This window comes from Mytilus edulis, unplaced genomic scaffold (assembly GCF_963676685.1).
Source record: "Mytilus edulis unplaced genomic scaffold, xbMytEdul2.2 SCAFFOLD_1119, whole genome shotgun sequence".
Lineage (NCBI taxonomy): Eukaryota > Metazoa > Mollusca > Bivalvia > Mytilida > Mytilidae > Mytilus > Mytilus edulis.
The window spans coordinates 1-27682 of record NW_027267951.1 but is presented as its reverse complement, the minus strand read 5'-3'; the positions used below and the strand labels follow the sequence as shown (position 1 = coordinate 27682).

The 27682-nt window shown below is 31.6% G+C and overlaps 3 long non-coding RNA genes across 3 annotated transcripts; all 3 read left to right on the top strand.

Annotated features, from left to right (window-relative positions):
• Positions 1-559: 559 nt before the first annotated feature.
• Positions 560-9197, top strand: LOC139506288 (uncharacterized). The gene is made up of 5 exons (XR_011660014.1): positions 560-760; positions 2668-2871; positions 4782-4985; positions 6894-7097; positions 9008-9197. It is a non-coding gene; the product is annotated as an uncharacterized lncRNA (long non-coding RNA).
• Positions 9198-11032: 1835 nt separating this feature from the next.
• LOC139506290 (uncharacterized) lies at positions 11033-15691 on the top strand. The gene is made up of 3 exons (XR_011660016.1): positions 11033-11328; positions 13241-13444; positions 15356-15691. It is a non-coding gene; the product is annotated as an uncharacterized lncRNA (long non-coding RNA).
• Positions 15692-21606: 5915 nt separating this feature from the next.
• LOC139506289 (uncharacterized) lies at positions 21607-26268 on the top strand. Its single transcript, XR_011660015.1, has 3 exons — positions 21607-21903; positions 23812-24015; positions 25922-26268. It is a non-coding gene; the product is annotated as an uncharacterized lncRNA (long non-coding RNA).
• The last annotated feature ends 1414 nt before the right edge of the window (positions 26269-27682 follow it).

Here is a 27682-nt window from a genome sequence, read left to right as displayed (position 1 = left end):
TCTGGGACCTGAAAAAAGAAAAAAATCCCATAGTTTCAGTTTTAGGTCTTTTAATAAGTTTTTGATAAATTGTGGCTATTAAATAAATCATTTAAGTGCCACGGTTCAGCTATGAAAGTTGTGTGCGAATCCAGCTCACATTTATTTAGAGCCGCATCACACACATAACCACATATATTATTGTGTAAACTCAGAAACACTTGCCAGGGACTCTCTAATTTTACATTTTTTGGAAGATATTTAAGGGGTAGGGCTATAATATAGCTTATTAAAGCAATTTAAACTGAAGTGTACAACAATTTTAGACTCCCTTTTAAAGATTTTGATGGTCCTTAAAAGGACCGTTTATTTTATCTGTATCTGTTTCAGCAGTAGATGCATGGGGCTATATCTTCCTTGGTTTTAGAACTTTTGAACATCAGCTTCTGGTTAAGGAAACACTTAGTGCTCTTTTAATAGCTTCACTGTTTGAATTTCATTTTCATTAATGCTTCTTTCCTAAGTTTCATTTTAAAAGTTCCTGCATTAATAACTTGTCTTTGTTATCTATATCCAGGTTGGTGAACTTGGACTAAAGTACATGGATCTCAGCCACCAAGAGTTTCAGTGTCGCCGAGAACACACATATGAACTAGTGGGACATTCAGACCAGTTAAAAGTACAACAACGCACAGTAGCATTAAGCGGTCAGGAAGATCAAGGATTGCCCTCCACATCTGTTAAACTATAGGAGGTGCTGTTTGACTGGTTTTAGCTACAAGTGAGAACTTCTCTGCATCTAGCCTCTTATATTGTATTTTAAATGACCTTAGCAGACTATTTGAAGACTTTGTCTCATATTTTATACCCTTGTTATGGGGTATGCTTGTTTTGCATATGTAATTCTTTAAAACGGAAGATTTTTTTATTCTAATTGAAAAAAATAATATATTTAATTTATTTTCAAACAAATTTTGGTTTCAACTAGATTTCCATACAAAGAATGAATTTATCTATCTTATGCAATTTACAGAATGTAAATATCTCTTAAAATAAAAAGTTTTGATGATTTTTAGCATATTTTCTTCATGAATTTAAGATTTTCTACGATCAATTTCTGGTATTTGAGATGTTATAGATAAGGATCTATAATTCTGTAACTGTTTGATAAATTCTTTTGAAACTTTGCATAATAACTACTGAGATGTATATCTTTATTTTAAAAGTGCAGTTTTAAGTCTGGGGAAAAAAATAAAGTCTGACAGGAATAGGATCCCAGTTAGGGCAACCAGTCCGGTACCCACGAATGTAGTTCTTAAAAAAAATATATAACTTTTGTTATAAATTGTGTAGTGTTATTATTTCACTAGTTCTGTAACTGAATGTAGATTTATTTGAAAGGGTAGGCTTTCTAGTTTGAATTTCTGTAAAAATTTTGATTGATTTAAATGTAATCTGGCGTCAGTACATAGAGTAAATTGCCTAAATTCTAGCCTTTATTCTTTCCCGGAAGTAGACAGACTGACCCTGTTGTCAATAAAAACAAAATTTTGCAACGGAATGCCGGTCATGAGGCACTGAGATTGTACTTAGACACTTCAAAATGAATTTCCTAACATGAACCAGAAGTCCCAAGGTGGCTATCAAAATTATTTATTGAACAGTACCCTATGTGTTTACTATGATTTTCAATGCGTTCCAATGGGGCAAATAATTGGGTCCCCGTTCCTGTCAGAGAGCATGTTTTGAACACTTCAATCTGCAATTGTAAGCTCATTTTTGAAGTTTTTATGGATGAAATTTGGCTACTGGCTTCAAAATTCAATAAGGAAAGCAATGATATAATTATTTTTAAATTTGAATTAAACTTTTTAAATTAAATTGAAATTTAAATTTATGAAATTTAAAAAAGTTTGTTTTTCAATTTAAAGTTTAAAAAAAGGGCACAGAAAGGTCATTTTGTCTGTATTATGTATTCCTACACTTGTAAGTTAAAATGGAGGGATTTTTGAAAATATCAGCAAACAGTATTAGAAAGAGCCACAGGGAAAGAAATAATAAATGTGTTATATGGGATCAGGGGACAGTGAAAGATGGAAAATATGGGCTTATTTCTTTCTAGTATCTTATTTCTGGGACCTGAAAAAAGAAAAAAATCCCATAGTTTCAGTTTTAGGTCTTTTAATAAGTTTTTGATAAATTGTGGCTATTAAATAAATCATTTAAGTGCCACGGTTCAGCTATGAAAGTTGTGTGCGAATCCAGCTCACATTTATTTAGAGCCGCATCACACACATAACCACATATATTATTGTGTAAACTCAGAAACACTTGCCAGGGACTCTCTAATTTTACATTTTTTGGAAGATATTTAAGGGGTAGGGCTATAATATAGCTTATTAAAGCAATTTAAACTGAAGTGTACAACAATTTTAGACTCCCTTTTAAAGATTTTGATGGTCCTTAAAAGGACCGTTTATTTTATCTGTATCTGTTTCAGCAGTAGATGCATGGGGCTATATCTTCCTTGGTTTTAGAACTTTTGAACATCAGCTTCTGGTTAAGGAAACACTTAGTGCTCTTTTAATAGCTTCACTGTTTGAATTTCATTTTCATTAATGCTTCTTTCCTAAGTTTCATTTTTAAAAGTTCCTGCATTAATAACTTGTCTTTGTTATCTATATCCAGGTTGGTGAACTTGGACTAAAGTACATGGATCTCAGCCACCAAGAGTTTCAGTGTCGCCGAGAACACACATATGAACTAGTGGGACATTCAGACCAGTTAAAAGTACAACAACGCACAGTAGCATTAAGCGGTCAGGAAGATCAAGGATTGCCCTCCACATCTGTTAAACTATAGGAGGTGCTGTTTGACTGGTTTTAGCTACAAGTGAGAACTTCTCTGCATCTAGCCTCTTATATTGTATTTTAAATGACCTTAGCAGACTATTTGAAGACTTTGTCTCATATTTTATACCCTTGTTATGGGGTATGCTTGTTTTGCATATGTAATTCTTTAAAACGGAAGATTTTTTTATTCTAATTGAAAAAAATAATATATTTAATTTATTTTCAAACAAATTTTGGTTTCAACTAGATTTCCATACAAAGAATGAATTTATCTATCTTATGCAATTTACAGAATGTAAATATCTCTTAAAATAAAAAAGTTTTGATGATTTTTAGCATATTTTCTTCATGAATTTAAGATTTTCTACGATCAATTTTCTGGTATTTGAGATGTTATAGATAAGGATCTATAATTCTGTAACTGTTTGATAAATTCTTTTGAAACTTTGCATAATAACTACTGAGATGTATATCTTTATTTTAAAAGTGCAGTTTTAAGTCTGGGGAAAAAAATAAAGTCTGACAGGAATAGGATCCCAGTTAGGGCAACCAGTCCGGTACCCACGAATGTAGTTCTTAAAAAAAATATATAACTTTTGTTATAAATTGTGTAGTGTTATTATTTCACTAGTTCTGTAACTGAATGTAGATTTATTTTGAAAGGGTAGGCTTTCTAGTTTGAATTTCTGTAAAAATTTTGATTGATTTAAATGTAATCTGGCGTCAGTACATAGAGTAAATTGCCTAAATTCTAGCCTTTATTCTTTCCCGGAAGTAGACAGACTGACCCTGTTGTCATAAAAACAAAATTTTGCACGGAATGCCGGTCATGAGGCACTGAGATTGTACTTAGACACTTCAAAATGAATTCCTAACATGAACCAGAAGTCCCAAGGTGGCTATCAAAATTATTTATTGAACAGTACCCTATGTGTTTACTATGATTTTCAATGCGTTCCAATGGGGCAAATAATTGGGTCCCCGTTCCTGTCAGAGAGCATGTTTTGAACACTTCAATCTGCAATTGTAAGCTCATTTTTGAAGTTTTATGGATGAAATTTGGCTACTGGCTTCAAAATTCAATAAGGAAAGCAATGATATAATTATTTTTAAAATTTGAATTAAACTTTTTAATTAAATTGAAATTTAAATTTATGAAATTTAAAAAAGTTTGTTTTTCAATTTAAAGTTTAAAAAAAGGGCACAGAAAGGTCCATTTTGTCTGTATTATGTATTCCTACACTTGTAAGTTAAAATGGAGGGATTTTTGAAAAATATCAGCAAACAGTATTAGAAAGAGCCACAGGGAAAGAAATAATAAATGTGTTATATGGGATCAGGGGACAGTGAAAGATGGAAAATATGGGCTTATTTCTTTCTAGTATCTTATTTCTGGGACCTGAAAAAAGAAAAAAATCCCATAGTTTCAGTTTTAGGTCTTTTAATAAGTTTTTGATAAATTGTGGCTATTAAATAAATCATTTAAGTGCCACGGTTCAGCTATGAAAGTTGTGTGCGAATCCAGCTCACATTTATTTAGAGCCGCATCACACACATAACCACATATATTATTGTGTAAACTCAGAAACACTTGCCAGGGACTCTCTAATTTTACATTTTTTTGGAAGATATTTAAGGGGTAGGGCTATAATATAGCTTATTAAAGCAATTTAAACTGAAGTGTACAACAATTTTAGACTCCCTTTTAAAGATTTTGATGGTCCTTAAAAGGACCGTTTATTTTATCTGTATCTGTTTCAGCAGTAGATGCATGGGGCTATATCTTCCTTGGTTTTAGAACTTTTTGAACATCAGCTTCTGGTTAAGGAAACACTTAGTGCTCTTTTAATAGCTTCACTGTTTGAATTTCATTTTCATTAATGCTTCTTTCCTAAGTTTCATTTTTAAAAGTTCCTGCATTAATAACTTGTCTTTGTTATCTATATCCAGGTTGGTGAACTTGGACTAAAGTACATGGATCTCAGCCACCAAGAGTTTCAGTGTCGCCGAGAACACACATATGAACTAGTGGGACATTCAGACCAGTTAAAAGTACAACAACGCACAGTAGCATTAAGCGGTCAGGAAGATCAAGGATTGCCCTCCACATCTGTTAAACTATAGGAGGTGCTGTTTGACTGGTTTTAGCTACAAGTGAGAACTTCTCTGCATCTAGCCTCTTATATTGTATTTTAAATGACCTTAGCAGACTATTTGAAGACTTTGTCTCATATTTTATACCCTTGTTATGGGGTATGCTTGTTTTGCATATGTAATTCTTTAAAACGGAAGATTTTTTTATTCTAATTGAAAAAAATAATATATTTAATTTATTTTCAAACAAATTTTGGTTTCAACTAGATTTCCATACAAAGAATGAATTTATCTATCTTATGCAATTTACAGAATGTAAATATCTCTTAAAATAAAAAAGTTTTGATGATTTTTAGCATATTTTCTTCATGAATTTAAGATTTTCTACGATCAATTTTCTGGTATTTGAGATGTTATAGATAAGGATCTATAATTCTGTAACTGTTTGATAAATTCTTTTGAAACTTTGCATAATAACTACTGAGATGTATATCTTTATTTTAAAAGTGCAGTTTTAAGTCTGGGGAAAAAAATAAAGTCTGACAGGAATAGGATCCCAGTTAGGGCAACCCAGTCCGGTACCCACGAATGTAGTTCTTAAAAAAAATATATAACTTTTGTTATAAATTGTGTAGTGTTATTATTTCACTAGTTCTGTAACTGAATGTAGATTTATTTGAAAGGGTAGGCTTTCTAGTTTGAATTTCTGTAAAAATTTTGATTGATTTAAATGTAATCTGGCGTCAGTACATAGAGTAAATTGCCTAAATTCTAGCCTTTATTCTTTCCGGAAGTAGACAGACTGACCCTGTTGTCAATAAAAACAAAATTTTGCAACGGAATGCCGGTCATGAGGCACTGAGATTGTACTTAGACACTTCAAAATGAATTCCTAACATGAACCAGAAGTCCCAAGGTGGCTATCAAAATTATTTATTGAACAGTACCCTATGTGTTTACTATGATTTTCAATGCGTTCCAATGGGGCAAATAATTGGGTCCCCGTTCCTGTCAGAGAGCATGTTTTGAACACTTCAATCTGCAATTGTAAGCTCATTTTTGAAGTTTTATGGATGAAATTTGGCTACTGGCTTCAAAATTCAATAAGGAAAGCAATGATATAATTATTTTTAAAATTTGAATTAAACTTTTTAAATTAAATTGAAATTTAAATTTATGAAATTTAAAAAAGTTTGTTTTTCAATTTAAAGTTTAAAAAAAGGGCACAGAAAGGTCATTTTGTCTGTATTATGTATTCCTACACTTGTAAGTTAAAATGGAGGGATTTTTGAAAAATATCAGCAAACAGTATTAGAAAGAGCCACAGGGAAAGAAATAATAAATGTGTTATATGGGATCAGGGGACAGTGAAAGATGGAAAATATGGGCTTATTTCTTTCTAGTATCTTATTTCTGGGACCTGAAAAAAGAAAAAAATCCCATAGTTTCAGTTTTAGGTCTTTTAATAAGTTTTTGATAAATTGTGGCTATTAAATAAATCATTTAAGTGCCACGGTTCAGCTATGAAAGTTGTGTGCGAATCCAGCTCACATTTATTTAGAGCCGCATCACACACATAACCACATATATTATTGTGTAAACTCAGAAACACTTGCCAGGGACTCTCTAATTTTACATTTTTTGGAAGATATTTAAGGGGTAGGGCTATAATATAGCTTATTAAAGCAATTTAAACTGAAGTGTACAACAATTTTAGACTCCCTTTTAAAGATTTGATGGTCCTTAAAAGGACCGTTTATTTTATCTGTATCTGTTTCAGCAGTAGATGCATGGGGCTATATCTTCCTTGGTTTTAGAACTTTTGAACATCAGCTTCTGGTTAAGGAAACACTTAGTGCTCTTTTAATAGCTTCACTGTTTGAATTTCATTTTCATTAATGCTTCTTTCCTAAGTTTCATTTTTAAAAGTTCCTGCATTAATAACTTGTCTTTGTTATCTATATCCAGGTTGGTGAACTTGGACTAAAGTACATGGATCTCAGCCACCAAGAGTTTCAGTGTCGCCGAGAACACACATATGAACTAGTGGGACATTCAGACCAGTTAAAAGTACAACAACGCACAGTAGCATTAAGCGGTCAGGAAGATCAAGGATTGCCCTCCACATCTGTTAAACTATAGGAGGTGCTGTTTGACTGGTTTTAGCTACAAGTGAGAACTTCTCTGCATCTAGCCTCTTATATTGTATTTTAAATGACCTTAGCAGACTATTTGAAGACTTTGTCTCATATTTTATACCCTTGTTATGGGGTATGCTTGTTTTGCATATGTAATTCTTTAAAACGGAAGATTTTTTTATTCTAATTGAAAAAAATAATATATTTAATTTATTTTCAAACAAATTTTGGTTTCAACTAGATTTCCATACAAAGAATGAATTTATCTATCTTATGCAATTTACAGAATGTAAATATCTCTTAAAATAAAAAAGTTTTGATGATTTTTAGCATATTTTCTTCATGAATTTAAGATTTTCTACGATCAATTTTCTGGTATTTGAGATGTTATAGATAAGGATCTATAATTCTGTAACTGTTTGATAAATTCTTTTGAAACTTTGCATAATAACTACTGAGATGTATATCTTTATTTTAAAAGTGCAGTTTTAAGTCTGGGGAAAAAAATAAAGTCTGACAGGAATAGGATCCCAGTTAGGGCAACCAGTCCGGTACCCACGAATGTAGTTCTTAAAAAAAATATATAACTTTTGTTATAAATTGTGTAGTGTTATTATTTCACTAGTTCTGTAACTGAATGTAGATTTATTTGAAAGGGTAGGCTTTCTAGTTTGAATTTCTGTAAAAATTTTGATTGATTTAAATGTAATCTGGCGTCAGTACATAGAGTAAATTGCCTAAATTCTAGCCTTTATTCTTTCCCGGAAGTAGACAGACTGACCCTGTTGTCAATAAAAACAAAATTTTGCAACGGAATGCCGGTCATGAGGCACTGAGATTGTACTTAGACACTTCAAAATGAATTCCTAACATGAACCAGAAGTCCCCAAGGTGGCTATCAAAATTATTTATTGAACAGTACCCTATGTGTTTACTATGATTTTCAATGCGTTCCAATGGGGCAAATAATTGGGTCCCCGTTCCTGTCAGAGAGCATGTTTTGAACACTTCAATCTGCAATTGTAAGCTCATTTTTGAAGTTTTATGGATGAAATTTGGCTACTGGCTTCAAAATTCAATAAGGAAAGCAATGATATAATTATTTTTAAAATTTGAATTAAACTTTTTAAATTAAATTGAAATTTAAATTTATGAAATTTAAAAAAGTTTGTTTTTTCAATTTAAAGTTTAAAAAAGGGCACAGAAAGGTCATTTTTGTCTGTATTATGTATTCCTACACTTGTAAGTTAAAATGGAGGGATTTTGAAAAATATCAGCAAACAGTATTAGAAAGAGCCACAGGGAAAGAAATAATAAATGTGTTATATGGGATCAGGGGACAGTGAAAGATGGAAAATATGGGCTTATTTCTTTCTAGTATCTTATTTCTGGGACCTGAAAAAAGAAAAAAATCCCATAGTTTCAGTTTTAGGTCTTTTAATAAGTTTTTGATAAATTGTGGCTATTAAATAAATCATTTAAGTGCCACGGTTCAGCTATGAAAGTTGTGTGCGAATCCAGCTCACATTTATTTAGAGCCGCATCACACACATAACCACATATATTATTGTGTAAACTCAGAAACACTTGCCAGGGACTCTCTAATTTTACATTTTTTGGAAGATATTTAAGGGGTAGGGCTATAATATAGCTTATTAAAGCAATTTAAACTGAAGTGTACAACAATTTTAGACTCCCTTTTAAAGATTTTGATGGTCCTTAAAAGGACCGTTTATTTTATCTGTATCTGTTTCAGCAGTAGATGCATGGGGCTATATCTTCCTTGGTTTTAGAACTTTTGAACATCAGCTTCTGGTTAAGGAAACACTTAGTGCTCTTTTAATAGCTTCACTGTTTGAATTTCATTTTCATTAATGCTTCTTTCCTAAGTTTCATTTTTAAAAGTTCCTGCATTAATAACTTGTCTTTGTTATCTATATCCAGGTTGGTGAACTTGGACTAAAGTACATGGATCTCAGCCACCAAGAGTTTCAGTGTCGCCGAGAACACACATATGAACTAGTGGGACATTCAGACCAGTTAAAAGTACAACAACGCACAGTAGCATTAAGCGGTCAGGAAGATCAAGGATTGCCCTCCACATCTGTTAAACTATAGGAGGTGCTGTTTGACTGGGTTTTAGCTACAAGTGAGAACTTCTCTGCATCTAGCCTCTTATATTGTATTTTAAATGACCTTAGCAGACTATTTGAAGACTTTGTCTCATATTTTTATACCCTTGTTATGGGGTATGCTTGTTTTGCATATGTAATTCTTTAAAACGGAAGATTTTTTTATTCTAATTGAAAAAAATAATATATTTAATTTATTTTCAAACAAATTTTGGTTTCAACTAGATTTCCATACAAAGAATGAATTTATCTATCTTATGCAATTTACAGAATGTAAATATCTCTTAAAATAAAAAAGTTTTGATGATTTTTAGCATATTTTCTTCATGAATTTAAGATTTTCTACGATCAATTTTCTGGTATTTGAGATGTTATAGATAAGGATCTATAATTCTGTAACTGTTTGATAAATTCTTTTGAAACTTTGCATAATAACTACTGAGATGTATATCTTTATTTTAAAAGTGCAGTTTTAAGTCTGGGGAAAAAAATAAAGTCTGACAGGAATAGGATCCAGTTAGGGCAACCAGTCCGGTACCCACGAATGTAGTTCTTAAAAAAAAATATATAACTTTTGTTATAAATTGTGTAGTGTTATTATTTCACTAGTTCTGTAACTGAATGTAGATTTATTTGAAAGGGGTAGGCTTTCTAGTTTGAATTTCTGTAAAAATTTTGATTGATTTAAATGTAATCTGGCGTCAGTACATAGAGTAAATTGCCTAAATTCTAGCCTTTATTCTTTCCCGGAAGTAGACAGACTGACCCTGTTGTCAATAAAAACAAAATTTTGCAACGGAATGCCGGTCATGAGGCACTGAGATTGTACTTAGGACACTTCAAAAATGAATTCCTAACATGAACCAGAAGTCCCAAGGTGGCTATCAAAATTATTTATTGAACAGTACCCTATGTGTTTACTATGATTTTCAATGCGTTCCAATGGGGCAAATAATTGGGTCCCCGTTCCTGTCAGAGAGCATGTTTTGAACACTTCAATCTGCAATTGTAAGCTCATTTTTGAAGTTTTATGGATGAAATTTGGCTACTGGCTTCAAAATTCAATAAGGAAAGCAATGATATAATTATTTTTAAAATTTGAATTAAACTTTTTAAATTAAATTGAAATTTAAATTTATGAAATTTAAAAAAGTTTGTTTTTCAATTTAAAGTTTAAAAAAAGGGCACAGAAAGGTCATTTTGTCTGTATTATGTATTCCTACACTTGTAAGTTAAAATGGAGGGATTTTTGAAAAATATCAGCAAACAGTATTAGAAAGAGCCACAGGGAAAGAAATAATAAATGTGTTATATGGGATCAGGGGACAGTGAAAGATGGAAAATATGGGCTTATTTCTTTCTAGTATCTTATTTCTGGGACCTGAAAAAAGAAAAAAATCCATAGTTTCAGTTTTAGGTCTTTTAATAAGTTTTTGATAAATTGTGGCTATTAAATAAATCATTTAAGTGCCACGGTTCAGCTATGAAAGTTGTGTGCGAATCCAGCTCACATTTATTTAGAGCCGCATCACACACATAACCACATATATTATTGTGTAAACTCAGAAACACTTGCCAGGGACTCTCTAATTTTACATTTTTTGGAAGATATTTAAGGGGTAGGGCTATAATATAGCTTATTAAAGCAATTTAAACTGAAGTGTACAACAATTTTAGACTCCCTTTTAAAGATTTTGATGGTCCTTAAAAGGACCGTTTATTTTATCTGTATCTGTTTCAGCAGTAGATGCATGGGGCTATATCTTCCTTGGTTTTAGAACTTTTGAACATCAGCTTCTGGTTAAGGAAACACTTAGTGCTCTTTTAATAGCTTCACTGTTTGAATTTCATTTTCATTAATGCTTCTTTCCTAAGTTTCATTTTTAAAAGTTCCTGCATTAATAACTTGTCTTTGTTATCTATATCCAGGTTGGTGAACTTGGACTAAAGTACATGGATCTCAGCCACCAAGAGTTTCAGTGTCGCCGAGAACACACATATGAACTAGTGGGACATTCAGACCAGTTAAAAGTACAACAACGCACAGTAGCATTAAGCGGTCAGGAAGATCAAGGATTGCCCTCCACATCTGTTAAACTATAGGAGGTGCTGTTTGACTGGTTTTAGCTACAAGTGAGAACTTCTCTGCATCTAGCCTCTTATATTGTATTTTAAATGACCTTAGCAGACTATTTGAAGACTTTGTCTCATATTTTATACCCTTGTTATGGGGTATGCTTGTTTTGCATATGTAATTCTTTAAAACGGAAGATTTTTTTATTCTAATTGAAAAAAATAATATATTTAATTTATTTTCAAACAAATTTTGGTTTCAACTAGATTTCCATACAAAGAATGAATTTATCTATCTTATGCAATTTACAGAATGTAAATATCTCTTAAAATAAAAAAGTTTTGATGATTTTTAGCATATTTTCTTCATGAATTTAAGATTTTCTACGATCAATTTTCTGGTATTTGAGATGTTATAGATAAGGATCTATAATTCTGTAACTGTTTGATAAATTCTTTTGAAACTTTGCATAATAACTACTGAGATGTATATCTTTATTTTAAAAGTGCAGTTTTAAGTCTGGGGAAAAAAATAAAGTCTGACAGGAATAGGATCCCAGTTAGGGCAACCAGTCCGGTACCCACGAATGTAGTTCTTAAAAAAAATATATAACTTTTGTTATAAATTGTGTAGTGTTATTATTTCACTAGTTCTGTAACTGAATGTAGATTTATTTGAAAGGGTAGGCTTTCTAGTTTGAATTTCTGTAAAAATTTTGATTGATTTAAATGTAATCTGGCGTCAGTACATAGAGTAAATTGCCTAAATTCTAGCCTTTATTCTTTCCCGGAAGTAGACAGACTGACCCTGTTGTCAATAAAAACAAAATTTTGCAACGGAATGCCGGTCATGAGGCACTGAGATTGTACTTAGACACTTCAAAATGAATTCCTAACATGAACCAGAAGTCCCAAGGTGGCTATCAAAATTATTTATTGAACAGTACCCTATGTGTTTACTATGATTTTCAATGCGTTCCAATGGGGCAAATAATTGGGTCCCCGTTCCTGTCAGAGAGCATGTTTTGAACACTTCAATCTGCAATTGTAAGCTCATTTTTGAAGTTTTATGGATGAAATTTGGCTACTGGCTTCAAAATTCAATAAGGAAAGCAATGATATAATTATTTTTAAAATTTGAATTAAACTTTTTAAATTAAATTGAAATTTAAATTTATGAAATTTAAAAAAGTTTGTTTTTCAATTTAAAGTTTAAAAAAAGGGCACAGAAAGGTCATTTTGTCTGTATTATGTATTCCTACACTTGTAAGTTAAAATGGAGGGATTTTTGAAAAATATCAGCAAACAGTATTAGAAAGAGCCACAGGGAAAGAAATAATAAATGTGTTATATGGGATCAGGGGACAGTGAAAGATGGAAAATATGGGCTTATTTCTTTCTAGTATCTTATTTCTGGGACCTGAAAAAAAGAAAAAAATCCCATAGTTTCAGTTTTAGGTCTTTTAATAAGTTTTTGATAAATTGTGGCTATTAAATAAATCATTTAAGTGCCACGGTTCAGCTATGAAAGTTGTGTGCGAATCCAGCTCACATTTATTTAGAGCCGCATCACACACATAACCACATATATTATTGTGTAAACTCAGAAACACTTGCCAGGGACTCTCTAATTTTACATTTTTTGGAAGATATTTAAGGGGTAGGGCTATAATATAGCTTATTAAAGCAATTTAAACTGAAGTGTACAACAATTTTAGACTCCCTTTTAAAGATTTTGATGGTCCTTAAAAGGGACCGTTTATTTTATCTGTATCTGTTTCAGCAGTAGATGCATGGGGCTATATCTTCCTTGGTTTTAGAACTTTTGAACATCAGCTTCTGGTTAAGGAAAACACTTAGTGCTCTTTTAATAGCTTCACTGTTTGAATTTCATTTTCATTAATGCTTCTTTCCTAAGTTTCATTTTTAAAAGTTCCTGCATTAATAACTTGTCTTTGTTATCTATATCCAGGTTGGTGAACTTGGACTAAAGTACATGGATCTCAGCCACCAAGAGTTTCAGTGTCGCCGAGAACACACATATGAACTAGTGGGACATTCAGACCAGTTAAAAGTACAACAACGCACAGTAGCATTAAGCGGTCAGGAAGATCAAGGATTGCCCTCCACATCTGTTAAACTATAGGAGGTGCTGTTTGACTGGTTTTAGCTACAAGTGAGAACTTCTCTGCATCTAGCCTCTTATATTGTATTTTAAATGACCTTAGCAGACTATTTGAAGACTTTGTCTCATATTTTATACCCTTGTTATGGGGTATGCTTGTTTTGCATATGTAATTCTTTAAAACGGAAGATTTTTTTATTCTAATTGAAAAAAATAATATATTTAATTTATTTTCAAACAAATTTTTGGTTTCAACTAGATTTCCATACAAAGAATGAATTTATCTATCTTATGCAATTTACAGAATGTAAATATCTCTTAAAATAAAAAAGTTTTGATGATTTTTAGCATATTTTCTTCATGAATTTAAGATTTTCTACGATCAATTTTTCTGGTATTTGAGATGTTATAGATAAGGATCTATAATTCTGTAACTGTTTGATAAATTCTTTTGAAACTTTGCATAATAACTACTGAGATGTATATCTTTATTTTAAAAGTGCAGTTTTAAGTCTGGGGAAAAAAATAAAGTCTGACAGGAATAGGATCCCAGTTAGGGCAACCAGTCCGGTACCCACGAATGTAGTTCTTAAAAAAAATATATAACTTTTGTTATAAATTGTGTAGTGTTATTATTTCACTAGTTCTGTAACTGAATGTAGATTTATTTGAAAGGGTAGGCTTTCTAGTTTGAATTTCTGTAAAAATTTTGATTGATTTAAATGTAATCTGGCGTCAGTACATAGAGTAAATTGCCTAAATTCTAGCCTTTATTCTTTCCCGGAAGTAGACAGACTGACCCTGTTGTCAATAAAAACAAAATTTTGCAACGGAATGCCGGTCATGAGGCACTGAGATTGTACTTAGACACTTCAAAATGAATTCCTAACATGAACCAGAAGTCCCAAGGTGGCTATCAAAATTATTTATTGAACAGTACCCTATGTGTTTACTATGATTTTCAATGCGTTCCAATGGGGGCAAATAATTGGGTCCCCGTTCCTGTCAGAGAGCATGTTTTGAACACTTCAATCTGCAATTGTAAGCTCATTTTTGAAGTTTTATGGATGAAATTTGGCTACTGGCTTCAAAATTCAATAAGGAAAGCAATGATATAATTATTTTTAAAATTTGAATTAAACTTTTTAAATTAAATTGAAATTTAAATTTATGAAATTTAAAAAAGTTTGTTTTTCAATTTAAAGTTTAAAAAAAGGGCACAGAAAGGTCATTTTGTCTGTATTATGTATTCCTACACTTGTAAGTTAAAATGGAGGGATTTTGAAAAATATCAGCAAAACAGTATTAGAAAGAGCCACAGGGAAAGAAATAATAAATGTGTTATATGGGATCAGGGGACAGTGAAAGATGGAAAATATGGGCTTATTTCTTTCTAGTATCTTATTTCTGGACCTGAAAAAAGAAAAAAATCCCATAGTTTCAGTTTTAGGTCTTTTAATAAGTTTTTGATAAATTGTGGCTATTAAATAAATCATTTAAGTGCCACGGTTCAGCTATGAAAGTTGTGTGCGAATCCAGCTCACATTTATTTAGAGCCGCATCACACACATAACCACATATATTATTGTGTAAACTCAGAAACACTTGCCAGGGACTCTCTAATTTTACATTTTTTGGAAGATATTTAAGGGGTAGGGCTATAATATAGCTTATTAAAGCAATTTAAACTGAAGTGTACAACAATTTTAGACTCCCTTTTAAAGATTTTGATGGTCCTTAAAAGGACCGTTTATTTTATCTGTATCTGTTTCAGCAGTAGATGCATGGGGCTATATCTTCCTTGGTTTTAGAACTTTTGAACATCAGCTTCTGGTTAAGGAAACACTTAGTGCTCTTTTAATAGCTTCACTGTTTGAATTTCATTTTCATTAATGCTTCTTTCCTAAGTTTCATTTTTAAAAGTTCCTGCATTAATAACTTGTCTTTGTTATCTATATCCAGGTTGGTGAACTTGGACTAAAGTACATGGATCTCAGCCACCAAGAGTTTCAGTGTCGCCGAGAACACACATATGAACTAGTGGGACATTCAGACCAGTTAAAAGTACAACAACGCACAGTAGCATTAAGCGGTCAGGAAGATCAAGGATTGCCCTCCACATCTGTTAAACTATAGGAGGTGCTGTTTGACTGGTTTTAGCTACAAGTGAGAACTTCTCTGCATCTAGCCTCTTATATTGTATTTTAAATGACCTTAGCAGACTATTTGAAGACTTTGTCTCATATTTTATACCCTTGTTATGGGGTATGCTTGTTTTGCATATGTAATTCTTTAAAACGGAAGATTTTTTTTATTCTAATTGAAAAAATAATATATTTAATTTATTTTCAAACAAATTTTGGTTTCAACTAGATTTCCATACAAAGAATGAATTTATCTATCTTATGCAATTTACAGAATGTAAATATCTCTTAAAATAAAAAAGTTTTGATGATTTTTAGCATATTTTCTTCATGAATTTAAGATTTTCTACGATCAATTTTCTGGTATTTGAGATGTTATAGATAAGGATCTATAATTCTGTAACTGTTTGATAAATTCTTTTGAAACTTTGCATAATAACTACTGAGATGTATATCTTTATTTTAAAAGTGCAGTTTTAAGTCTGGGGAAAAAAATAAAGTCTGACAGGAATAGGATCCCAGTTAGGGCAACCAGTCCGGTACCCACGAATGTAGTTCTTAAAAAAAATATATAACTTTTGTTATAAATTGTGTAGTGTTATTATTTCACTAGTTCTGTAACTGAATGTAGATTTATTTGAAAGGGTAGGCTTTCTAGTTTGAATTTCTGTAAAAATTTTGATTGATTTAAATGTAATCTGGCGTCAGTACATAGAGTAAATTGCCTAAATTCTAGCCTTTATTCTTTCCCGGAAGTAGACAGACTGACCCTGTTGTCAATAAAAACAAAATTTTGCAACGGAATGCCGGTCATGAGGCACTGAGATTGTACTTAGACACTTCAAAATGAATTCCTAACATGAACCAGAAGTCCCAAGGTGGCTATCAAAATTATTTATTGAACAGTACCCTATGTGTTTACTATGATTTTCAATGCGTTCCAATGGGGCAAATAATTGGGTCCCCGTTCCTGTCAGAGAGCATGTTTTGAACACTTCAATCTGCAATTGTAAGCTCATTTTTGAAGTTTTATGGATGAAATTTGGCTACTGGCTTCAAAATTCAATAAGGAAAGCAATGATATAATTATTTTTAAAATTTGAATTAAACTTTTTAAATTAAATTGAAATTTAAATTTATGAAATTTAAAAAAGTTTGTTTTTCAATTTAAAGTTTAAAAAAAGGGCACAGAAAGGTCATTTTGTCTGTATTATGTATTCCTACACTTGTAAGTTAAAATGGAGGGATTTTTGAAAAATATCAGCAAACAGTATTAGAAAGAGCCACAGGGAAAGAAATAATAAATGTGTTATATGGGATCAGGGGACAGTGAAAGATGGAAAATATGGGCTTATTTCTTTCTAGTATCTTATTTCTGGGACCTGAAAAAAGAAAAAAATCCCATAGTTTCAGTTTTAGGTCTTTTAATAAGTTTTTGATAAATTGTGGCTATTAAATAAATCATTTAAGTGCCACGGTTCAGCTATGAAAGTTGTGTGCGAATCCAGCTCACATTTATTTAGAGCCCGCATCACACACATAACCACATATATTATTGTGTAAACTCAGAAACACTTGCCAGGGACTCTCTAATTTTACATTTTTTGGAAGATATTTAAGGGGTAGGGCTATAATATAGCTTATTAAAGCAATTTAAACTGAAGTGTACAACAATTTTAGACTCCCTTTTAAAGATTTTGATGGTCCTTAAAAGGACCGTTTATTTTATCTGTATCTGTTTCAGCAGTAGATGCATGGGGCTATATCTTCCTTGGTTTTAGAACTTTTGAACATCAGCTTCTGGTTAAGGAAACACTTAGTGCTCTTTTAATAGCTTCACTGTTTGAATTTCATTTTCATTAATGCTTCTTTCCTAAGTTTCATTTTTAAAAGTTCCTGCATTAATAACTTGTCTTTGTTATCTATATCCAGGTTGGTGAACTTGGACTAAAGTACATGGATCTCAGCCACCAAGAGTTTTCAGTGTCGCCGAGAACACACATATGAACTAGTGGGACATTCAGACCAGTTAAAAGTACAACAACGCACAGTAGCATTAAGCGGTCAGGAAGATCAAGGATTGCCCTCCACATCTGTTAAACTATAGGAGGTGCTGTTTGACTGGTTTTAGCTACAAGTGAGAACTTCTCTGCATCTAGCCTCTTATATTGTATTTTAAATGACCTTAGCAGACTATTTGAAGACTTTGTCTCATATTTTATACCCTTGTTATGGGGTATGCTTGTTTTGCATATGTAATTCTTTAAAACGGAAGATTTTTTTATTCTAATTGAAAAAAATAATATATTTAATTTATTTTCAAACAAATTTTGGTTTCAACTAGATTTCCATACAAAGAATGAATTTATCTATCTTATGCAATTTACAGAATGTAAATATCTCTTAAAATAAAAAAGTTTTGATGATTTTTAGCATATTTTCTTCATGAATTTAAGATTTTCTACGATCAATTTTCTGGTATTTGAGATGTTATAGATAAGGATCTATAATTCTGTAACTGTTTGATAAATTCTTTTGAAACTTTGCATAATAACTACTGAGATGTATATCTTTATTTTAAAAGTGCAGTTTTAAGTCTGGGGAAAAAAATAAAGTCTGACAGGAATAGGATCCCAGTTAGGGCAACCAGTCCGGTACCCACGAATGTAGTTCTTAAAAAAAATATATAACTTTTGTTATAAATTGTGTAGTGTTATTATTTCACTAGTTCTGTAACTGAATGTAGATTTATTTGAAAGGGTAGGCTTTCTAGTTTGAATTTCTGTAAAAATTTTGATTGATTTAAATGTAATCTGGCGTCAGTACATAGAGTAAATTGCCTAAATTCTAGCCTTTATTCTTTCCCGGAAGTAGACAGACTGACCCTGTTGTCAATAAAAACAAAATTTTGCAACGGAATGCCGGTCATGAGGCACTGAGATTGTACTTAGACACTTCAAAATGAATTCCTAACATGAACCAGAAGTCCCAAGGTGGCTATCAAAATTATTTATTGAACAGTACCCTATGTGTTTACTATGATTTTCAATGCGTTCCAATGGGGCAAATAATTGGGTCCCCGTTCCTGTCAGAGAGCATGTTTTGAACACTTCAATCTGCAATTGTAAGCTCATTTTTGAAGTTTTATGGATGAAATTTGGCTACTGGCTTCAAAATTCAATAAGGAAAGCAATGATATAATTATTTTTAAAATTTGAATTAAACTTTTTAAATTAAATTGAAATTTAAATTTATGAAATTTAAAAAAGTTTGTTTTTCAATTTAAAGTTTAAAAAAAGGGCACAGAAAGGTCATTTTGTCTGTATTATGTATTCCTACACTTGTAAGTTAAAATGGAGGGATTTTTGAAAAATATCAGCAAACAGTATTAGAAAGAGCCACAGGGAAAGAAATAATAAATGTGTTATATGGATCAGGGGACAGTGAAAGATGGAAAATATGGGCTTATTTCTTTCTAGTATCTTATTTCTGGGACCTGAAAAAAGAAAAAAATCCCATAGTTTCAGTTTTAGGTCTTTTAATAAGTTTTTGATAAATTGTGGCTATTAAATAAATCATTTAAGTGCCACGGTTCAGCTATGAAAGTTGTGTGCGAATCCAGCTCACATTTATTTAGAGCCGCATCACACACATAACCACATATATTATTGTGTAAACTCAGAAACACTTGCCAGGGACTCTCTAATTTTACATTTTTTGGAAGATATTTAAGGGGTAGGGCTATAATATAGCTTATTAAAGCAATTTAAACTGAAGTGTACAACAATTTTAGACTCCCTTTTAAAGATTTTGATGGTCCTTAAAAGGACCGTTTATTTTATCTGTATCTGTTTCAGCAGTAGATGCATGGGGCTATATCTTCCTTGGTTTTAGAACTTTTTGAACATCAGCTTCTGGTTAAGGAAACACTTAGTGCTCTTTTAATAGCTTCACTGTTTGAATTTCATTTTCATTAATGCTTCTTTCCTAAGTTTCATTTTTAAAAGTTCCTGCATTAATAACTTGTCTTTGTTATCTATATCCAGGTTGGTGAACTTGGACTAAAGTACATGGATCTCAGCCACCAAGAGTTTCAGTGTCGCCGAGAACACACATATGAACTAGTGGGACATTCAGACCAGTTAAAAGTACAACAACGCACAGTAGCATTAAGCGGTCAGGAAGATCAAGGATTGCCCTCCACATCTGTTAAACTATAGGAGGTGCTGTTTTGACTGGTTTTAGCTACAAGTGAGAACTTCTCTGCATCTAGCCTCTTATATTGTATTTTAAATGACCTTAGCAGACTATTTGAAGACTTTGTCTCATATTTTATACCCTTGTTATGGGGTATGCTTGTTTTGCATATGTAATTCTTTAAAACGGAAGATTTTTTTATTCTAATTGAAAAAAATAATATATTTAATTTATTTTCAAACAAATTTTGGTTTCAACTAGATTTCCATACAAAGAATGAATTTATCTATCTTATGCAATTTACAGAATGTAAATATCTCTTAAAATAAAAAAGTTTTGATGATTTTTAGCATATTTTCTTCATGAATTTAAGATTTTCTACGATCAATTTTCTGGTATTTGAGATGTTATAGATAAGGATCTATAATTCTGTAACTGTTTGATAAATTCTTTTGAAACTTTGCATAATAACTACTGAGATGTATATCTTTATTTTAAAAGTGCAGTTTTAAGTCTGGGGGAAAAAAATAAAGTCTGACAGGAATAGGATCCCAGTTAGGGCAACCAGTCCGGTACCCACGAATGTAGTTCTTAAAAAAAATATATAACTTTTGTTATAAATTGTGTAGTGTTATTATTTCACTAGTTCTGTAACTGAATGTAGATTTATTTGAAAGGGTAGGCTTTCTAGTTTGAATTTCTGTAAAAATTTTGATTGATTTAAATGTAATCTGGCGTCAGTACATAGAGTAAATTGCCTAAATTCTAGCCTTTATTCTTTCCCGGAAGTAGACAGACTGACCCTGTTGTCAATAAAAACAAAATTTTGCAACGGAATGCCGGTCATGAGGCACTGAGATTGTACTTAGACACTTCAAAATGAATTCCTAACATGAACCAGAAGTCCCAAGGTGGCTATCAAAATTATTTATTGAACAGTACCCTATGTGTTTACTATGATTTTCAATGCGTTCCAATGGGGCAAATAATTGGGTCCCCGTTCCTGTCAGAGAGCATGTTTTTGAACACTTCAATCTGCAATTGTAAGCTCATTTTTGAAGTTTTATGGATGAAATTTGGCTACTGGCTTCAAAATTCAATAAGGAAAGCAATGATATAATTATTTTTAAAATTTGAATTAAACTTTTTAAATTAAATTGAAATTTAAATTTATGAAATTTAAAAAAGTTTGTTTTTCAATTTAAAGTTTAAAAAAAGGGCACAGAAAGGTCATTTTGTCTGTATTATGTATTCCTACACTTGTAAGTTAAAATGGAGGGATTTTTGAAAAATATCAGCAAACAGTATTAGAAAGAGCCACAGGGAAAGAAATAATAAATGTGTTATATGGGATCAGGGGACAGTGAAAGATGGAAAATATGGGCTTATTTCTTTCTAGTATCTTATTTCTGGGACCTGAAAAAAGAAAAAAATCCCATAGTTTCAGTTTTAGGTCTTTTAATAAGTTTTTGATAAATTGTGGCTATTAAATAAATCATTTAAGTGCCACGGTTCAGCTATGAAAGTTGTGTGCGAATCCAGCTCACATTTATTTAGAGCCGCATCACACACATAACCACATATATTATTGTGTAAACTCAGAAACACTTGCCAGGGACTCTCTAATTTTACATTTTTTGGAAGATATTTAAGGGGTAGGGCTATAATATAGCTTATTAAAGCAATTTAAACTGAAGTGTACAACAATTTTAGACTCCCTTTTAAAGATTTTGATGGTCCTTAAAAGGACCGTTTATTTTATCTGTATCTGTTTCAGCAGTAGATGCATGGGGCTATATCTTCCTTGGTTTTAGAACTTTTGAACATCAGCTTCTGGTTAAGGAAACACTTAGTGCTCTTTTAATAGCTTCACTGTTTGAATTTCATTTTCATTAATGCTTCTTTCCTAAGTTTCATTTTTAAAAGTTCCTGCATTAATAACTTGTCTTTGTTATCTATATCCAGGTTGGTGAACTTGGACTAAAGTACATGGATCTCAGCCACCAAGAGTTTCAGTGTCGCCGAGAACACACATATGAACTAGTGGGACATTCAGACCAGTTAAAAGTACAACAACGCACAGTAGCATTAAGCGGTCAGGAAGATCAAGGATTGCCCTCCACATCTGTTAAACTATAGGAGGTGCTGTTTGACTGGTTTTAGCTACAAGTGAGAACTTCTCTGCATCTAGCCTCTTATATTGTATTTTAAATGACCTTAGCAGACTATTTGAAGACTTTGTCTCATATTTTATACCCTTGTTATGGGGTATGCTTGTTTTGCATATGTAATTCTTTAAAACGGAAGATTTTTTTATTCTAATTGAAAAAAATAATATATTTAATTTATTTTCAAACAAATTTTGGTTTCAACTAGATTTCCATACAAAGAATGAATTTATCTATCTTATGCAATTTACAGAATGTAAATATCTCTTAAAATAAAAAAGTTTTGATGATTTTTAGCATATTTTCTTCATGAATTTAAGATTTTCTACGATCAATTTTCTGGTATTTGAGATGTTATAGATAAGGATCTATAATTCTGTAACTGTTTGATAAATTCTTTTGAAACTTTGCATAATAACTACTGAGATGTATATCTTTATTTTAAAAGTGCAGTTTTAAGTCTGGGGAAAAAAATAAAGTCTGACAGGAATAGGATCCCAGTTAGGGCAACCAGTCCGGTACCCACGAATGTAGTTCTTAAAAAAAATATATAACTTTTGTTATAAATTGTGTAGTGTTATTATTTCACTAGTTCTGTAACTGAATGTAGATTTATTTGAAAGGGTAGGCTTTCTAGTTTGAATTTCTGTAAAAATTTTGATTGATTTAAATGTAATCTGGCGTCAGTACATAGAGTAAATTGCCTAAATTCTAGCCTTTATTCTTTCCGGAAGTAGACAGACTGACCCTGTTGTCAATAAAAACAAAATTTTGCAACGGAATGCCGGTCATGAGGCACTGAGATTGTACTTAGACACTTCAAAATGAATTCCTAACATGAACCAGAAGTCCCAAGGTGGCTATCAAAATTATTTATTGAACAGTACCCTATGTGTTTACTATGATTTTCAATGCGTTCCAATGGGGCAAATAATTGGGTCCCCGTTCCTGTCAGAGAGCATGTTTTGAACACTTCAATCTGCAATTGTAAGCTCATTTTTGAAGTTTTATGGATGAAATTTGGCTACTGGCTTCAAAATTCAATAAGGAAAGCAATGATATAATTATTTTTAAAATTTGAATTAAACTTTTTAAATTAAATTGAAATTTAAATTTATGAAATTTAAAAAAGTTTGTTTTTCAATTTAAAGTTTAAAAAAAGGGCACAGAAAGGTCATTTTGTCTGTATTATGTATTCCTACACTTGTAAGTTAAAATGGAGGGATTTTTGAAAAATATCAGCAAACAGTATTAGAAAGAGCCACAGGGAAAGAAATAATAAATGTGTTATATGGGATCAGGGGACAGTGAAAGATGGAAAATATGGGCTTATTTCTTTCTAGTATCTTATTTCTGGGACCTGAAAAAAGAAAAAAATCCCATAGTTTCAGTTTTAGGTCTTTTAATAAGTTTTTGATAAATTGTGGCTATTAAATAAATCATTTAAGTGCCACGGTTCAGCTATGAAAGTTGTGTGCGAATCCAGCTCACATTTATTTAGAGCCGCATCACACACATAACCACATATATTATTGTGTAAACTCAGAAACACTTGCCAGGGACTCTCTAATTTTACATTTTTTGGAAGATATTTAAGGGGTAGGGCTATAATATAGCTTATTAAAGCAATTTAAACTGAAGTGTACAACAATTTTAGACTCCCTTTTAAAGATTTTGATGGTCCTTAAAAGGACCGTTTATTTTATCTGTATCTGTTTCAGCAGTAGATGCATGGGGCTATATCTTCCTTGGTTTTAGAACTTTTGAACATCAGCTTCTGGTTAAGGAAACACTTAGTGCTCTTTTAATAGCTTCACTGTTTGAATTTCATTTTCATTAATGCTTCTTTCCTAAGTTTCATTTTTAAAAGTTCCTGCATTAATAACTTGTCTTTGTTATCTATATCCAGGTTGGTGAACTTGGACTAAAGTACATGGATCTCAGCCACCAAGAGTTTCAGTGTCGCCGAGAACACACATATGAACTAGTGGGACATTCAGACCAGTTAAAAGTACAACAACGCACAGTAGCATTAAGCGGTCAGGAAGATCAAGGATTGCCCTCCACATCTGTTAAACTATAGGAGGTGCTGTTTGACTGGTTTTAGCTACAAGTGAGAACTTCTCTGCATCTAGCCTCTTATATTGTATTTTAAATGACCTTAGCAGACTATTTGAAGACTTTGTCTCATATTTTATACCCTTGTTATGGGGTATGCTTGTTTTGCATATGTAATTCTTTAAACGGAAGATTTTTTTATTCTAATTGAAAAAAATAATATATTTAATTTATTTCAAACAAATTTTGGTTTCAACTAGATTTCCATACAAAGAATGAATTTATCTATCTTATGCAATTTACAGAATGTAAATATCTCTTAAAATAAAAAAGTTTTGATGATTTTTAGCATATTTTCTTCATGAATTTAAGATTTTCTACGATCAATTTTCTGGTATTTGAGATGTTATAGATAAGGATCTATAATTCTGTAACTGTTTGATAAATTCTTTTGAAACTTTGCATAATAACTACTGAGATGTATATCTTTATTTTAAAAGTGCAGTTTTAAGTCTGGGGAAAAAAATAAAGTCTGACAGGAATAGGATCCCAGTTAGGGCAACCAGTCCGGTACCCACGAATGTAGTTCTTAAAAAAAATATATAACTTTTGTTATAAATTGTGTAGTGTTATTATTTCACTAGTTCTGTAACTGAATGTAGATTTATTTGAAAGGGTAGGCTTTCTAGTTTGAATTTCTGTAAAAATTTTGATTGATTTAAATGTAATCTGGCGTCAGTACATAGAGTAAATTGCCTAAATTCTAGCCTTTATTCTTTCCCGGAAGTAGACAGACTGACCCTGTTGTCAATAAAAACAAAATTTTGCAACGGAATGCCGGTCATGAGGCACTGAGATTGTACTTAGACACTTCAAAATGAATTCCTAACATGAACCAGAAGTCCCAAGGTGGCTATCAAAATTATTTATTGAACAGTACCCTATGTGTTTACTATGATTTTCAATGCGTTCCAATGGGGCAAATAATTGGGTCCCCGTTCCTGTCAGAGAGCATGTTTTGAACACTTCAATCTGCAATTGTAAGCTCATTTTTGAAGTTTTATGGATGAAATTTGGCTACTGGCTTCAAAATTCAATAAGGAAAGCAATGATATAATTATTTTTAAAATTTGAATTAAACTTTTTAAATTAAATTGAAATTTAAATTTATGAAATTTAAAAAAGTTTGTTTTTCAATTTAAAGTTTAAAAAAAGGGCACAGAAAGGTCATTTTGTCTGTATTATGTATTCCTACACTTGTAAGTTAAAATGGAGGGATTTTTGAAAAATATCAGCAAACAGTATTAGAAAGAGCCACAGGGAAAGAAATAATAAATGTGTTATATGGGATCAGGGGACAGTGAAAGATGGAAAATATGGGCTTATTTCTTTCTAGTATCTTATTTCTGGGACCTGAAAAAAGAAAAAAATCCATAGTTTCAGTTTTAGGTCTTTTAATAAGTTTTTGATAAATTGTGGCTATTAAATAAATCATTTAAGTGCCACGGTTCAGCTATGAAAGTTGTGTGCGAATCCAGCTCACATTTATTTAGAGCCGCATCACACACATAACCACATATATTATTGTGTAAACTCAGAAACACTTGCCAGGGACTCTCTAATTTTACATTTTTTGGAAGATATTTAAGGGGTAGGGCTATAATATAGCTTATTAAAGCAATTTAAACTGAAGTGTACAACAATTTTAGACTCCCTTTTAAAGATTTTGATGGTCCTTAAAAGGACCGTTTATTTTATCTGTATCTGTTTCAGCAGTAGATGCATGGGGCTATATCTTCCTTGGTTTTAGAACTTTTGAACATCAGCTTCTGGTTAAGGAAACACTTAGTGCTCTTTTAATAGCTTCACTGTTTGAATTTCATTTTCATTAATGCTTCTTTCCTAAGTTTCATTTTTAAAAGTTCCTGCATTAATAACTTGTCTTTGTTATCTATATCCAGGTTGGTGAACTTGGACTAAAGTACATGGATCTCAGCCACCAAGAGTTTCAGTGTCGCCGAGAACACACATATGAACTAGTGGGACATTCAGACCAGTTAAAAGTACAACAACGCACAGTAGCATTAAGCGGTCAGGAAGATCAAGGATTGCCCTCCACATCTGTTAAACTATAGGAGGTGCTGTTTGACTGGTTTTAGCTACAAGTGAGAACTTCTCTGCATCTAGCCTCTTATATTGTATTTTAAATGACCTTAGCAGACTATTTGAAGACTTTGTCTCATATTTTATACCCTTGTTATGGGGTATGCTTGTTTTGCATATGTAATTCTTTAAAACGGAAGATTTTTTTATTCTAATTGAAAAAAATAATATATTTAATTTATTTTCAAACAAATTTTGGTTTCAACTAGATTTCCATACAAAGAATGAATTTATCTATCTTATGCAATTTACAGAATGTAAATATCTCTTAAAATAAAAAAGTTTTGATGATTTTTAGCATATTTTCTTCATGAATTTAAGATTTTCTACGATCAATTTTCTGGTATTTGAGATGTTATAGATAAGGATCTATAATTCTGTAACTGTTTGATAAATTCTTTTGAAACTTTGCATAATAACTACTGAGATGTATATCTTTATTTTAAAAGTGCAGTTTTAAGTCTGGGGAAAAAAATAAAGTCTGACAGGAATAGGATCCCAGTTAGGGCAACCAGTCCGGTACCCACGAATGTAGTTCTTAAAAAAAATATATAACTTTTGTTATAAATTGTGTAGTGTTATTATTTCACTAGTTCTGTAACTGAATGTAGATTTATTTGAAAGGGTAGGCTTTCTAGTTTGAATTTCTGTAAAAATTTTGATTGATTTAAATGTAATCTGCGTCAGTACATAGAGTAAATTGCCTAAATTCTAGCCTTTATTCTTTCCCGGAAGTAGACAGACTGACCCTGTTGTCAATAAAAACAAAATTTTGCAACGGAATGCCGGTCATGAGGCACTGAGATTGTACTTAGACACTTCAAAATGAATTCCTAACATGAACCAGAAGTCCCAAGGTGGCTATCAAAATTATTTATTGAACAGTACCCTATGTGTTTACTATGATTTTCAATGCGTTCCAATGGGGCAAATAATTGGGTCCCCGTTCCTGTCAGAGAGCATGTTTTGAACACTTCAATCTGCAATTGTAAGCTCATTTTTGAAGTTTTATGGATGAAATTTGGCTACTGGCTTCAAAATTCAATAAGGAAAGCAATGATATAATTATTTTTAAAATTTGAATTAAACTTTTTAAATTAAATTGAAATTTAAATTTATGAAATTTAAAAAAGTTTGTTTTTCAATTTAAAGTTTAAAAAAAGGGCACAGAAAGGTCATTTTGTCTGTATTATGTATTCCTACACTTGTAAGTTAAAATGGAGGGATTTTTGAAAAATATCAGCAAACAGTATTAGAAAGAGCCACAGGGAAAGAAATAATAAATGTGTTATATGGGATCAGGGGACAGTGAAAGATGGAAAATATGGGCTTATTTCTTTCTAGTATCTTATTTCTGGGACCTGAAAAAAGAAAAAAATCCCATAGTTTCAGTTTTAGGTCTTTTAATAAGTTTTTGATAAATTGTGGCTATTAAATAAATCATTTAAGTGCCACGGTTCAGCTATGAAAGTTGTGTGCGAATCCAGCTCACATTTATTTAGAGCCGCATCACACACATAACCACATATATTATTGTGTAAACTCAGAAACACTTGCCA